Source organism: Onychomys torridus, chromosome 3 (assembly GCF_903995425.1).
Source record: "Onychomys torridus chromosome 3, mOncTor1.1, whole genome shotgun sequence".
Lineage (NCBI taxonomy): Eukaryota > Metazoa > Chordata > Mammalia > Rodentia > Cricetidae > Onychomys > Onychomys torridus.
In genome coordinates, this window is record NC_050445.1 from 12,317,290 (window position 1) to 12,330,748 (window position 13,459).

Here is a 13,459-nt window from a genome sequence, read left to right on the forward strand (position 1 = left end):
CAGGACAAATCTCTCTCACCCACAAGTCCTGCAGCCACTCAGACCCAAGCAAACACACAGAGACTTATATTACTTATAAACTGCATGGCCGTGGCAGGCTTCTTGTGATCTATTTCTTATATCTTAAATTAACCCATTTCTATAAATCTATACCTTGCCATGTGGCTTGTGGCTTACCTGTATTTTATATCATGTTTTTCATCACCGTGGCTGGCAGCGTCTCTCTGCCTCAGCCTTCCACTTCCCAGAATTCTCCTCTCTCCTAGTCCTGCCTGGCTACTGGCCAATCAGCACTTTTTTTTTAAATCAATCAATCATTCACAGCACTCTGTCGAAAAAACAAACAAACAAACAAAAAAACAAAAAACCCAAACAATCAAAACAAAAATAAGAAGTACTCAATTCAAACTATCGGGAAGGATGATACTCATTGACTGCACTGGTTGGCTTTTATCAACTTAGCTGAAATCATCTGCAAAGAGGGAGCCTCAGCTGAAGAATCGCCTCGATCTGTTGGCCTGTTGGCAAGTCTGTGGGGGTATTTTCTTGATCAATTATTGGTGTATTTTCTGACTTGTATCCAAACATAATGAATTCCTGTGAGGCAAAAACCAAAAAAAAGACCATTCTTCTATGGTGTCTTCTTTAGAGCTTGTCCCCAGGTTCCTGCTCTGACTTCCCTGCATGATGGGCTTTCTTCCCTATGGTCTGTCTTCCATAGGGCTTCTATGGCTCTAATAAAATACCATGACCAAAAGCAACTTGCGGGAAAAAGGGTTCATTTCATCTTACAACTCCCAGGTCACACTCCATCACTGAGGGATGTTATGGCAGGAACTGAACAGAGGCCATAGAGGAGCACTGTTTCCTGGCTTGCTCCTCATGGTTTGGTCAGCCTTCTTTCTTATACCACCAAGGACCACCTAATCTGGGGTGGCACCACCCACAGTAGACTGGACCCTCCTACATCAGTCATTAATCAATCAAATGCCCTCACAGACTTGCTTACAAGCCTGTCTTTGACGGCATCTTCTCAATTGAGATGAGTCTAGGTTTGTGTTACATTGATAAAAACCAGCACACGATCTTTATCACAGCAACAGAAAGCAAACTGCAACCTTGTGCAGTGTCACTTACCACTTACATACACGTTAGGTCACTGGTTCGCATTCTCTCTTCGTGAAGTCATGGTGAGCTCAAATTCATTGTAGGTCTTCCTTTCTGATGTGTGTGCTCTCTAGTTCTCTTTGATCTGCTTTTGCCAGGACCTCCTTACAACACTAAAGAGGAACAGTGCAAACAAATGTGTTCAGTCCCTTCCCGTGGCTCCTGTGACTCAAAGAGCAAGTACACGCAGGCTGTAGATGAGTCAGAAAGGACGTTACTGCTATTCAGATGAGATCAGGCACACTCGGGTGCTAGACCTGCAAACTCACACAAGGCAGTTCCTTTCCATTTCTCCTGTTACTCAGAACTCCATCACCGTGACAAAATACCAACATAAATAACATGCAAAGAGAAAGTTTTACTTTGGATCATGGCATCAAAGCTTCCATCCATGGCTACTTGACTCTATTAGTTGAGGAGGCTGTTGTCTCCAGTACAGATGTGAGATAAATACTTCTTGTTGAATTAGTATGTTGAGGATATTCTTAAAATAATAGCTCTAGTTGAGTCTGTTTGGGGATGTTGAGTTCCTTAGAGGCATCAAGACTAGTGTCTATACTTTCACACCTGCCCATGATGGGAAACTCCAGGAGACCAGCTAGCCATGCTAAGTAACTAGAAAACCAGGCAAAGTATGTGAACTTGCCATTGTCAGACAGTGGACAACAGGCAAAGCAGGAACCTGATGCTTGAGGGAAAATGTTCCAGCTTTCTACTTAGGGGCCAATAAGGAGGAAAGGCCTGGGTGCACTGTAGCTTCTCAAGAGGCTACAGTGGCAGGGGAATTGCTTTACCTCAGGAATTCCAGGCCAGCCTGGGCAAGAGAGCAAGACCTTGTCAGAAAGAAAGGGGGGGGGGGGGGGAGAGAAAGGGGAGAGGAAGAAAGAAAGGAGAGGGGGGGGGGGAGGGAAAGAGGGAGGAGGGGAAAGGAAGGCCACGGTGAAGGTGACATAGAGGAAGAGGAGAGGAGCTGTCTTACTGCCAGGGTGGGTTTGAGGGTTGAAGGAACAGGTTCAGGGAGGTCAGGGTGGCTAGGATTTGTGAAGCTTCACACCGACGAAGAGAAAATTAGAGAAAAAACTTTGGAAACTGCATAAGCTCCCTGGGAGTAACACCTGGACATCAGCTGTGCATGCAGGAGGTGAGATGCACAGGCTGGGCATAGAGTCACTTGACAAGGAAGGCCACTACGGGGAGCTTCTAAGTCCCAGAAGTCACAGGACGCCAGGAAGTGTTCACACGTCCACAAAACACATCCCTCCTGTGGATTCCGGAACAGCCACTAGACACTCTGTGTGCAATGTAAGAAAGCCCCAGAGCTGAGCAAAGTCCTGCACCTCTGCAAGGAGTTTTTAAAAATCTGTCATTCCCAGCAGAAAATTCAACATAAGACAAGTCTAGCATCTAAATTCCAAGACAAGGAGAAAACATACTAATCAATAAGAACTGACTAAAACTAAAAGAAATAATGGAGTTAACACATAAAGTACTTTAAGACCAGTACTAGAATAATCTGGATATATTTCGGAATTTAGAAGCAAACACATAATGTGTGAGGAATGGGACATAAAAAGAACCAGAGAGAACAATCTACCCTGTTAACTTGAATCCACAGATGTGAAGCCTGGGGACACAGAGACTCTTTTTGTTTGCATGTATGTATTGTATGTGCTATTTGGGGAACATAAAGGTTATACACAGACAAGTATATTGTTCCAGTATACTGAGAAATATAAACAAGTTTAAAAGGTGGTCATAAATGAAGAGTACCCAAACAGACTATTTAAAACGTATCCCTTACAATTTGACCTTTTCTTATCTAAAAACCACTATGCTCTGATTTTAAGGGACTGAGACACAGGCAAGTTAGAAATCCATTGAGCACAAAGCATGTAGGGGGTCTTTTCTGCTCAGTGCTTCCTTTATGTATGATAGCTGGGGGGAGAAAATAGACCTGTCACTGTGCAAATCTGACGAGGATGAGCCGGATGACTTCACGTGAAAGCAACACTTAGGTGCAAGCCAGAAAGCCTCACAATTGCCCTGTGAGTAAGCTTAGGGGACTCAAAGGAAGGAGCTGACAGTGGAGCCCTGGAAAGATGAGAAAGAACAGCACTAGTCAAGATTCCAAAGCCATCCATCTTCATCTTACCACCACCATGCTTAGGACCATTCTTAGAAGGTTACCATAGCAACAGACCTCCAGGATGCCCTTAAAGCAATTTACAGAATTACTGTGCACACTGAACATAGGGAACATAAGCATTTGTTGTTAAACTCTATTTTTAATCACATTTAGGAATTAAAAAATCCATCAAGCCTTTTAGACATAAATTGCATTGGGCAAAAGGTCATATTTTAATCAATGGTTCATAATTAATTCAAAACAAAATATAGTTCATAAATATTCTGGGCCTAGTTTTAAGAACACACTTGTTATCTGCTTCACCTTTAGGAGCTGGATCAGTTTCTTTTTGTTGCTGTGATAGAATACCATGACCAACTTAAGGAAGGAAGAGTTTAGTTGACCTTAGGGTTTCAGGAGAGTCCATAATAGCAGGGGAAGCAGCAGGTGGCTGGAACAGGAAGCTGAGAGATCACATCTTCATCTACATGCAGGAAGCAGAAAGAGCAAACAAGAAGCGGTGTGAAGCCATAACTCTCAGAACACACCCCTCTAAGGAGCAGAAGTCCTGAGTGAGTAAAATCCTGAGTGAATATGTATTGGTGACATGGGCACAGCCATGACATGGACCAAGGCCTCAGACCCACGGGAAATTGGCAAAGCCTTCTTCCTCCGGTCCAAGCACCAATGTTTACAAAAGACTGACTAGTTCATAAAAACTAACTAGTGCAGCCTCTTCCTTCTGGGTGTGTACAGCCGGAGATGGCTCATCTGCAGAGACCTCCTGTAAGACTAGCTTGCCGCTCCCTGTGCTGTACAGAGTAAATACACGGAAGAACTTCTCTGTGGAAATAGTAGGTGTGGCTCCATGAGAGCTCACAGACCACTTGACTCCAACTTTTCATGTCTGTCTATCAAGTCTTCATTCCCTCACAGCTCAGGTTTCCAAGATCCAACCTACATTGTATGGGGGCACATCTTCAGTGATTACTGCTTCCAGCAAGGCTCTACCTTTTGAAGATTCCACCGCCTCCCAAATAGCACCACCAACTGGGGACCAAGTGTTCCAATACGTGAACCTACAGGAGACAAGTTTCATTCCAACCAGCACAGGAGCCATCCGTGAATTTAGCTAATTGTATAGATACTGTGAAGGGATGCTGCTAAGACCTGGTCTTTCGATAATCAAAACCCAGTCAAACTTCAAATCAGACTTCAAGTTTTATCCTAACCCTTCCTTGCTGGCATAAAATGTGTAAATGTGTGTGTGTGTGTGTGTGTGTGTGTGTGTGTGTGTGCACTCTACCACTGAGCTACAGCCCAGTATTTCTTTTTTTAAATATTTATTTTTTAAAATAAATATTTCTTTTTAAAAAATATTTATTTATTTATTTATTTGTTTGTTTGTTTGTTTGTTTATTATGTATATAGCATTCTGTCTGCATGTATGCTTACAGGCCAAAAGAGGGCACCAGATCAAATTATGGATGGTTGTGAGCTACCATGTGGTTGCTGGGAACTGAACTCAGAACCTCTGGAAGAGCAGTCAGTGCTCTTAATCGCTGAGCCATCTCTCCAGCCCCTTTTTTTATATTTCTATGTTTGGAAATTTCCACCTTGTATTATGCACAGCTTAAAAATAAATTTGTTTTTAATATTCCAGTGATATTTGAAACCATTTTTAAGACTTTTATTAATTAATTTATTTATTTATTTATTATGTATACAGTGTTCTATCTGCACATATTCCTGCAGACCAGAAGAGGGCACCAGATCTCATTACAGATGGTTGTGAGCCGCTGTGTGGTTGCTAGGAATTGAACTCAGGACCTTTGAAAGAGCAGCCAGTGCTCTTACCCTCTGAGCCATCTCTCCAGCCCTTTAAGACTTATTTATCTTTAGTTTATGTGTATGAGTGTTTCAGCTTCATGTACATACATGTACCATGTGAGTACCTGATGCTCTTGGAGGCCACAAGAGGATGTCTGATCCCCTGCAACTAGAAAGTTACACGTATTAGAATCAGTCATGTGGTTGCTGGGACTCTAATCCGGGTCCCATGGAAGTGTAACCTAGATCCCATGGAAGAACAGCCAATTCACTTAATGAGCCAGGGTTCCAACCCCCACAAACTATTTTGAATAGTTAAGGTTTACCAAGTGTTTTCCAACATGAACATCTTCTACCTGCAATGTTGTTGGAGACCAGCCCACACTTTTGTGACTAGAGTACTCTTGAGCAGGGAGAAGTGAGGAATATTTAGATAGAAAGAGATACTTAGACGATGAAAGAAAAGATAGAAACACAGGAAAGCCTCAGGAGGACCTGGGTCAAAACCCACCAGCACAGAACTTTATTCAAAAGGGCTTTTATAACAATGCCAAAGGGAGGGGCAAAAGGTGTCCCCCTTGCTAGATACAGCCAAGTGTAGACCCTTCCAAACACCTGGTACCCATGCAGGTATCCCATCATGCAGTCCTGCTGGGTAAAGCCATCAGGAAACCTCAGTGGGCTCCAACACAGTATTAACACTGCTCACTTACAAAGTCACTTTACATGGAGAGAACTATTAGTGATTTCCCAGTTCTTCAGACAACCAACCAGTTGGTCTATATGTCATCTTGGATGAATGCCTGGCTCTCAGAACTGGAAGAAAGGCAGATTCATAGCAAATTTAGTTTTTACATTCCTTGTTTCTCTTCACTTTCCTTTTCATTGCCCTTGACCCTGACTATAAACCCAGGTCCGGGTTTTCACTATTTATGCTCACAGGTCCTAGTGCTTCTATGTGCAGAGTCTGACATTTCACTATATAGAGTGACTTAGTCCTTAGGGTCAGGATTCATACCTAGTTCACCTATGAATTTCAACTAATACTTACCTTAAAATAAAATTAAAAATGGAAACTATTATCGAATGAGTTTTTTTAGATAACCTATCCTTACTTTGAATAGAAAGAAAAGGTTGAACTTTAAGAATTATTGTAAATACTTGAAATCCACAGAAAGAGCAGATTGGTGGCTGCTTAGTCCTGGGGGAATCTGTAAAAGTGGGCAGGAGTTGCAGATAATGTGGGACTTTGTTTTTGAGGAGTTAAAATAAAATGTCCTGTAACTGTGTTGAAGGTTATAGAGTTATGTGACTATCCTAAAGTTGATTGGTCTGTTGAAAGCTCATGACTAGAATAGCAGTACTCACTTCTAATCCCAAGTTAGGACGGAGAAGCAAGAAGATCATGATTTCAAAGCCACCTGAGCTATATAGCACTATCTTGTCATACATACATAAAAAGGCTATTTTTGTTGTGATCCACTCGGTTTAATAACGGCCACTCATGTGGGCATGAGTGTGGAGCTGGCCACAGAAACGTGAGTAACTCCCCAGTTCTGTATCACAGAAGACAATGACTTCCTGTCCTCAAGCAGACCCTCCCTGACTCATACCAATACCTCCCTGGGTGGGAAGAGGGGGTGGTGGGAGTAAGAAGAGGGTGGAGGGTAAGTGTGACTAGGATGCATTATATACATGCATGAGATTGTCAGGGGAATTCATTAGAATACAACAAGGACTGTGGAGCAATGCACCTGTCATTGAGGGGGAAAAACTATTGCAGTGCATATTAACTTTACTAAAAAATAACTCGACTCTCCAAAAAAGAAATACTAGAAAACCAACAAACATTGCCTAGGTCCAAGGAAATAAACCACAAAGAGTTAATAGCTTTGGAGATATTGTTGCCATAGCAATAAAATGTTAGAAAAAAATTCAATCAGAATTGATTTACTGCTCAGTCTTAATGTAAGAATCAATTAACTTCAACAAGCTGCTTAATTCTCTTTAAAGACTAGGACACAAAGCAGAAAGCCTTGGCTACTGCCACAGGAGGCAAGAAAAAAAATGCAGGGCATGTTGTGGAAGAATCTGTACCTCATAAAATTCAACCAAAATAATATGGCGGGGGGGGGGGGGGGGAGAGAACCTTTAATAAATAGTCTGAAGGAACCATTGGCAGGAGAACTAACACAGATCCTCAGGATAATGGACTAATACAGATGGGAATTAAATTGCAAGGTCTTTTAAAAGTTTCTCTGCATGTAAAATGTTATCTTACTTAAAGGGAAATCTCATTTTTGTACTGTTATTTCTCTTGGTTATTCTATACAATTTAATCACTATTAGCATTCTCTCTCTCTCTCTCTCTCTCTCTCTCTCTCTCTCTCTCTCTCTCTCTGTGTGTGTGTGTGTGTGTGTGTGTGTGTGTGTGTGTGTTAGGAGCTGCGCCTGCCCAGGTATAGTGGTGTGGAGACCAGAGGTCCATCTTTGGTCTTTCTCTCTTGCTCTCCACTTTATTTTTTGGAGGTACAGTCTCACTCTGAACCTGGAGCTGACCCTTCTGGCTAGACTGGTTGTAGCAAGTGCCCTGAATCCACCTGTCTCTGGCCGCTCTTAATGCGGGGGCTACAGATATGCTACTACACCTTCCCATGGGTGTTGGAGATGAAAGTCGGGTCTCCGGGCTGGCACAATGGGCATTTTACTCAGTGAGCCATCTCCCCATCCCCGTAAGTTTAGTCACCGACTTAACTGAACTTAGCTGCTGAGAGGCCACCTGAAAATTACCTTAAACGGATTGCATTTGGCAGAAAAATAACTGCATAACAATTCCAGAAAATACTTGATCATATGATAAGGAGCCACTAAGACAGAGTAGATCATTATATTCCGGCCTCCTAAACAGAGGCAAAAAACAGGCTCAGGGTTACATGAACATAGCATACACCTTGCAAGAATAGAGCTGGCAAATAAATGAAAATGCTATGTAAGAAGTTGGAACTTACCACAAAGGGTGTTTGTACCCTTACTTACCTTCTTTGTGATAATGATTGGCCCTCAGTTCCGTGTTTTACATTGTGCTCACACCCATTTTACTGCAACTGTTTACTGAAGAAATTATCTGTTTCCTACTACAGCATGGAATTTTCAATTAATGAAATGCCTTATAAATTCCCAGAAATCCCCTAGTGGGGGATAATTTAGCTGTCACCAGAATAGGGGATAATTTAGTTGTTACCAGAGACCAATGGGACCCCATTTACTTTACTCTGAATTGCTGGGGGGGGGGGGGGAAGTCAGCAAAGGTCTTAAGTCATTTCTCTTCAGGCCATAAAACAAAATTGATGTTAGTCTAGCTTGCAGGCACTTAAGATTGGTTTGTGCATTATTGGCTGACTCAATGCACTAAGCCATCCATTTTATATCAGAAGTTTTACCAGCAGCACAGGGACACAGGGAACTGGTAAACAAAGATTCCCCGGGGGTGGGGCGATTGCTTTGTGGCTCTCTCAGTGTTCTGGGTGGTTTTAACCCCTTCTTTAGCAATAATTGAAGGAAATGAAAAGGAGATGCTCCTTTCAACACAGGCAGCCCAAGCTAAGAGAAAGAAGCCATTGTTGGCATCAGAATTAAAGCAACCGCTTCTAGCATAATTTATGTGTTATTAAAACACAGAAATAGAGGCTAAGCATGGAATGATAGCTGCTAAGAAACATAAGGAATTTTAACTGTGTAATAAGGACACATTTTCAGAGAGAGGAAATCATGTCAAAAGAGAATACTCCATCATCACATTTGGTATAAGATGCCATGCATGTTTCACATTAGAGGTTTGGTATCCCTTACTGAAATGCTCCAGATCTGAAGTATTTCAGCTTTCATGGGTTGTTGTAATGGGCTTGAGGAGATAGCTCAGTGTTTATAACCACTGTCTGCTCTTGCAGAGAACCCAGGTTCGGTTCGAAACACCCAAATGGTTGGTGCCTCACAACAGTCTGCAACTCCAACTCCAGTTCCAGGGAATCTGATGGCCTCATCAGGTGTCTGAGCGTACCAGGCACACTTCTGGTGCATAGACAGACACACATGCAGGCAAAACACACCTATAGACACATAAAATAAAAAGAAATAAGTCTTAAACATTTCCAAAGTCTTTACCAGTTGAGCATCTCTAACCTGAAAAGCCCAAACCCCAAATACTCCAAGTCCTAAACTTGTTTAGCATAATGTTACACATTCATACACACACACACACACACACACACACACACACAGAGAGAGAGAGAGAGAGAGAGAGAGAGAGAGAGAGAGAGACATGCACATACACACCCCACATTAAGAGAATAATTCACTTTTCTGTTAATCTGACTATGCATTCTTCTAGAGGTGTGGTTTGTAGATAACTTCAAGGAGAATATTAAGTTCTGGAAAGCCCAGTGCTTGTTACTGTCTCCTTTCAGGGAAGATGCTCACAAAAGCTAATATTCTGATCTTTTTTTTCTCCCTCCCTGGTCATCTAATTTTTGCTCTAGAAATTTAGAACAGATTTTTAACTCTGGGAAAAGAGTAATTCCTCATATCTTACCCTTTTGGTCATCTGTTGATTGTCAGGACTATTATTTGAACACTGCTTTCTAAATATGAGAAAAATTATTTGTAGGAGATAAAAATCAAGTCTACATTCAAGAGCAAGGATCTGGTAAAGTTCACCATCTCCAGTTAATGTTTGTGGATTTTCTTCCTTGGGATCTTCTAGTAAGAGGGTTTAAACACAAATTCAGATGCAGGAACTAGTCAGAAGTCCTAGGAAAGAAATCAGCAATGCCCACTTTTAAAATGCCACATATGATAATGTACCCCACAGGAAGGAACCATTGTTAGACTCCTGCCACCTTTAGGAGTGAGCTCTGAAACCACGCTCTTTCTGCAGTTCTAATGCAAGGAACTTGAGGGAACAGGAATAAAGAGGAAAGACATAAAAATAGCATTGTCTAACTTTTTATGGTTCCACAGATTGAACCCAGGACCTTGCACATGCCAGGAAAGCACTCTGCTGTTCAGCTGTCCCTCCATCATCCCACTCCCAAGACAGCAGAAAAAGAACCCCATCACATAGACCCCAAACTCATATTGTTATATAGGTTAGAGTGTGTGGGGTTTATTGTACTAAAGGGAATACAGAAATCATATTCATATGAATACTAAAGATAGCCAGAGAGCATCTACTCCTCCTCCTAAAGTCCCAATGACAAACTGAGGTATGGTTCCATCAAAGTTCACCTGGGTACCAATGAATGATTTTATCAGGCTGGCTTAGAAAGCAATGGGTGAGGGGCTGTAGTTGATATATTGTGCACCCCAATAAAACTTATCTAGGGGTCAGAGAACAGAATAGTCATAATATTAAACACAGAGGTTAGGCAATGGTAGCACATGCTTTTAATCCTAGCATTCCAGAGGCAGAGATCCATCTGGATCTCTGTGAGTTCAAAGCCACACTGGAAGCAGCCAGGCATGGCGACTCACGCCTTTAATCTCAGGAAGTGATGGCAGAAAGCAGAACGGTACATAAGGCCTGAGGACCAGGAACTAGAGCTGGTTAAGCTTTTAGGCTTTCAACAGCAGTTCAGCTGAGATCCATTCGAATGAGGACAAAGAGGCTTCCAGTCTGAGGAAGCAGGATTGGCTGAGGAATTGGCAAGGTGAGGTTAGCTGTGGCTAATTCTGTCTCTCTGATCTTTCAGCGTTCACTCCAATATCTGGCTCCAGGTTTGTTTTTATTAATAAGAATTTTTAAGATTCGTGCTACAAGGGGCTATAGGTAGGAGCATGGCAGCCACACTGGAGATGTGCACCCAGTGAGGATGATGGCTTTGCAAGCTGCATAGATGAAACCTCCCCTCCTCCTTCCCAACCTCTATCCTCTAGCCACTCCCAGAGACCCCAAGGCCATATCCAGTTAGGTTATAATTGCATACAACTGGTTGGGTGGTGGTGGTGGCTGGATAGTCAGGTGAGGGTCCCATGATCCTCCTGCCCCATCCTTCCAAGAGGGAAGGTAGGTAACAGTCAACAAGTCCAGCTGTGATGATCTTTGGGCAGGCCCAGTTGGACTCTGGAAGATTGAAGCAGTTTGGCTGCAGGATAGTCCCGTACAAGGCATACACATTTAAAATAATGGCTGACAATTTAGAATGGAATTCAAGCTAATGTGGGTAAAAATTAAAAAAAAAAACCAACAAAAAACAAAAAGACTACTGCTGAGTGCTCTGTATCTTTGGAAAAGAGGTTACTTTCCCCTAGAGGTTTCATGACAGTGCTAATTTTCTTTTTAAAATAAAAGGTAAGAGGAATTTTCCCCATAACATGTCATCAAATCAACTCTTCCCCTTCTTGGAATTTTTAAACACCAAGAGCCCCACCCATCCACCCCCCACCCAAACATACACATTGTTCAGTTCTGTGGAGAGAGGGAGCATGCAGAACTCTAAACAACACCTCGGAACTAATTTATTACATGAATAAGTACAGTTCATTTGCACAAGCAAACATCCAAATAGCTAACTGCTTCATCTGCAGCAGAAATCATTGCTTCTTGTTATTTGTGTCAACTCAGGCATTCCGTGTAATCACATAAGGCATTTGATAACACTAATTTACTCAATAGGCAGAAATCATGTTCACCTGCTACACACACAATCAAGTGCCAAACCAAAACAACAGTGATCACACCTGCCCTACTGTCTTCCCTACCATAAGCCCTGTGTGACATTCTCATCAACTACTGCCCTTAATGCTCAAGGTCTAATGCTAATTTGGAGGAACAGCTTTCCTGGCAAACCACAACAGAGCAGCTGCTCGGAGACAGACCACATCCCTCTACCCACCTCTTGCCACTGTCCATCTTTCCCACTCTATCATGAAACCTAGAATAAAACTGGAGAGGAACTATGGGTGTAGGCCAATGAGTTAGCACACAGAAGGCTCAATCCTTAGCATGGAAAAACAGGGAGGGAGCTGCCAAGTGCTTTAATATTGTTCTTTTTTCATAAAATCAGGGTTGAGGGGATGAATGAGGGTAAAGCACCTGCTTGCACACCAGCTTCCCAGAAACCATATAAAGAGGCCAGTGGGCAAAGCGGCTTAGGTGTAACCCCGCTATATATGGGAGGCGGAGACAGAACTCCTGGAGCAAGCTGGATAGCCACACGAAAGAGCTCTAGGTTCAGTGAGAGATCCTGCCTTCATGTGTTAGGTGGAAAAATCCAGGAAGACACCTGTACACACACAAACAACATACACATGTAAATATGTAAAACATTTTTTTTACAAAACCAATTATTTCCCAAATAAACTTTATTTTCACAAAGAGTATCACATAGACATAGAAATTTAAATATGACATATGGAATAGTTATGAGTCAAATTACATACATGTGAAGTCACAGTTGGTGTTTGATTTTTCCCACTAATGGGAGGGTGCAAAGATATTGCTATAAAAAAAGGCAAACGGCTTATACAACCATTATTACTGGTATATCTTTCTTTCATACTTGTTTGAATGTTTAGCTGAGGACTGATACAAATTTATACAATTGACTAGTAAAGGATTCTTTCTCTGTCCTTGCTCCAGCACAGATGGCAGCAGCAGCAGCTTTGGTGAAAAGCAGCCTTCAAGACACACCACTGTCCTGTCATGACAGTCACAGCCCTTCTTACAACCTCCCCAGGGTCAGAAAATGCTAGTGAATGCTAGTGTTGACAACCATTTTACAGCTATAGCTGACATCTGCAAGAACAGGTCTTCGAGTACATAGTACATTCCTCCCAACAGCATGTTTTGGTGGGAAAAATGTCAATGCCTAATTAGTAATTTTTACAAACAACAGGAAGTGATAGGATTGGGTGAGCTAAGACATATATCTGTTCCCTCTCACAGGTCACGGGGGGGGGGGGGGGTGAGGAGGGGATGACTGAGGCAATTCAGAGTAAATGTGATGATTAGTCTATGAAAACACAGACATTCCTGAATCCTGAGGAGAGCTGTGATCTGCCAGGAACAGCCAGAACTGTCCCCAGAGGTAAAGATGCAAAGGGAAATGGGGCCCAACAGATACAAGCAAACTTGTGGTTTCTTCCTAACAGAAAATAGAAAAGTGAACTCAGGGACAGAAGACGCATCTTCAGCTTAACCACCAGCACTGGGCTCATCAATCAACCTCCAAACAGCTCCTCTCATCCGTAAAGATGTACTATAAGACCAGCGGCTTCCCGTGGGTGTCAGAACAGCAACAGTTGGACAATAGTGTCCTTGATCTGTTCTTAGAAACTAGG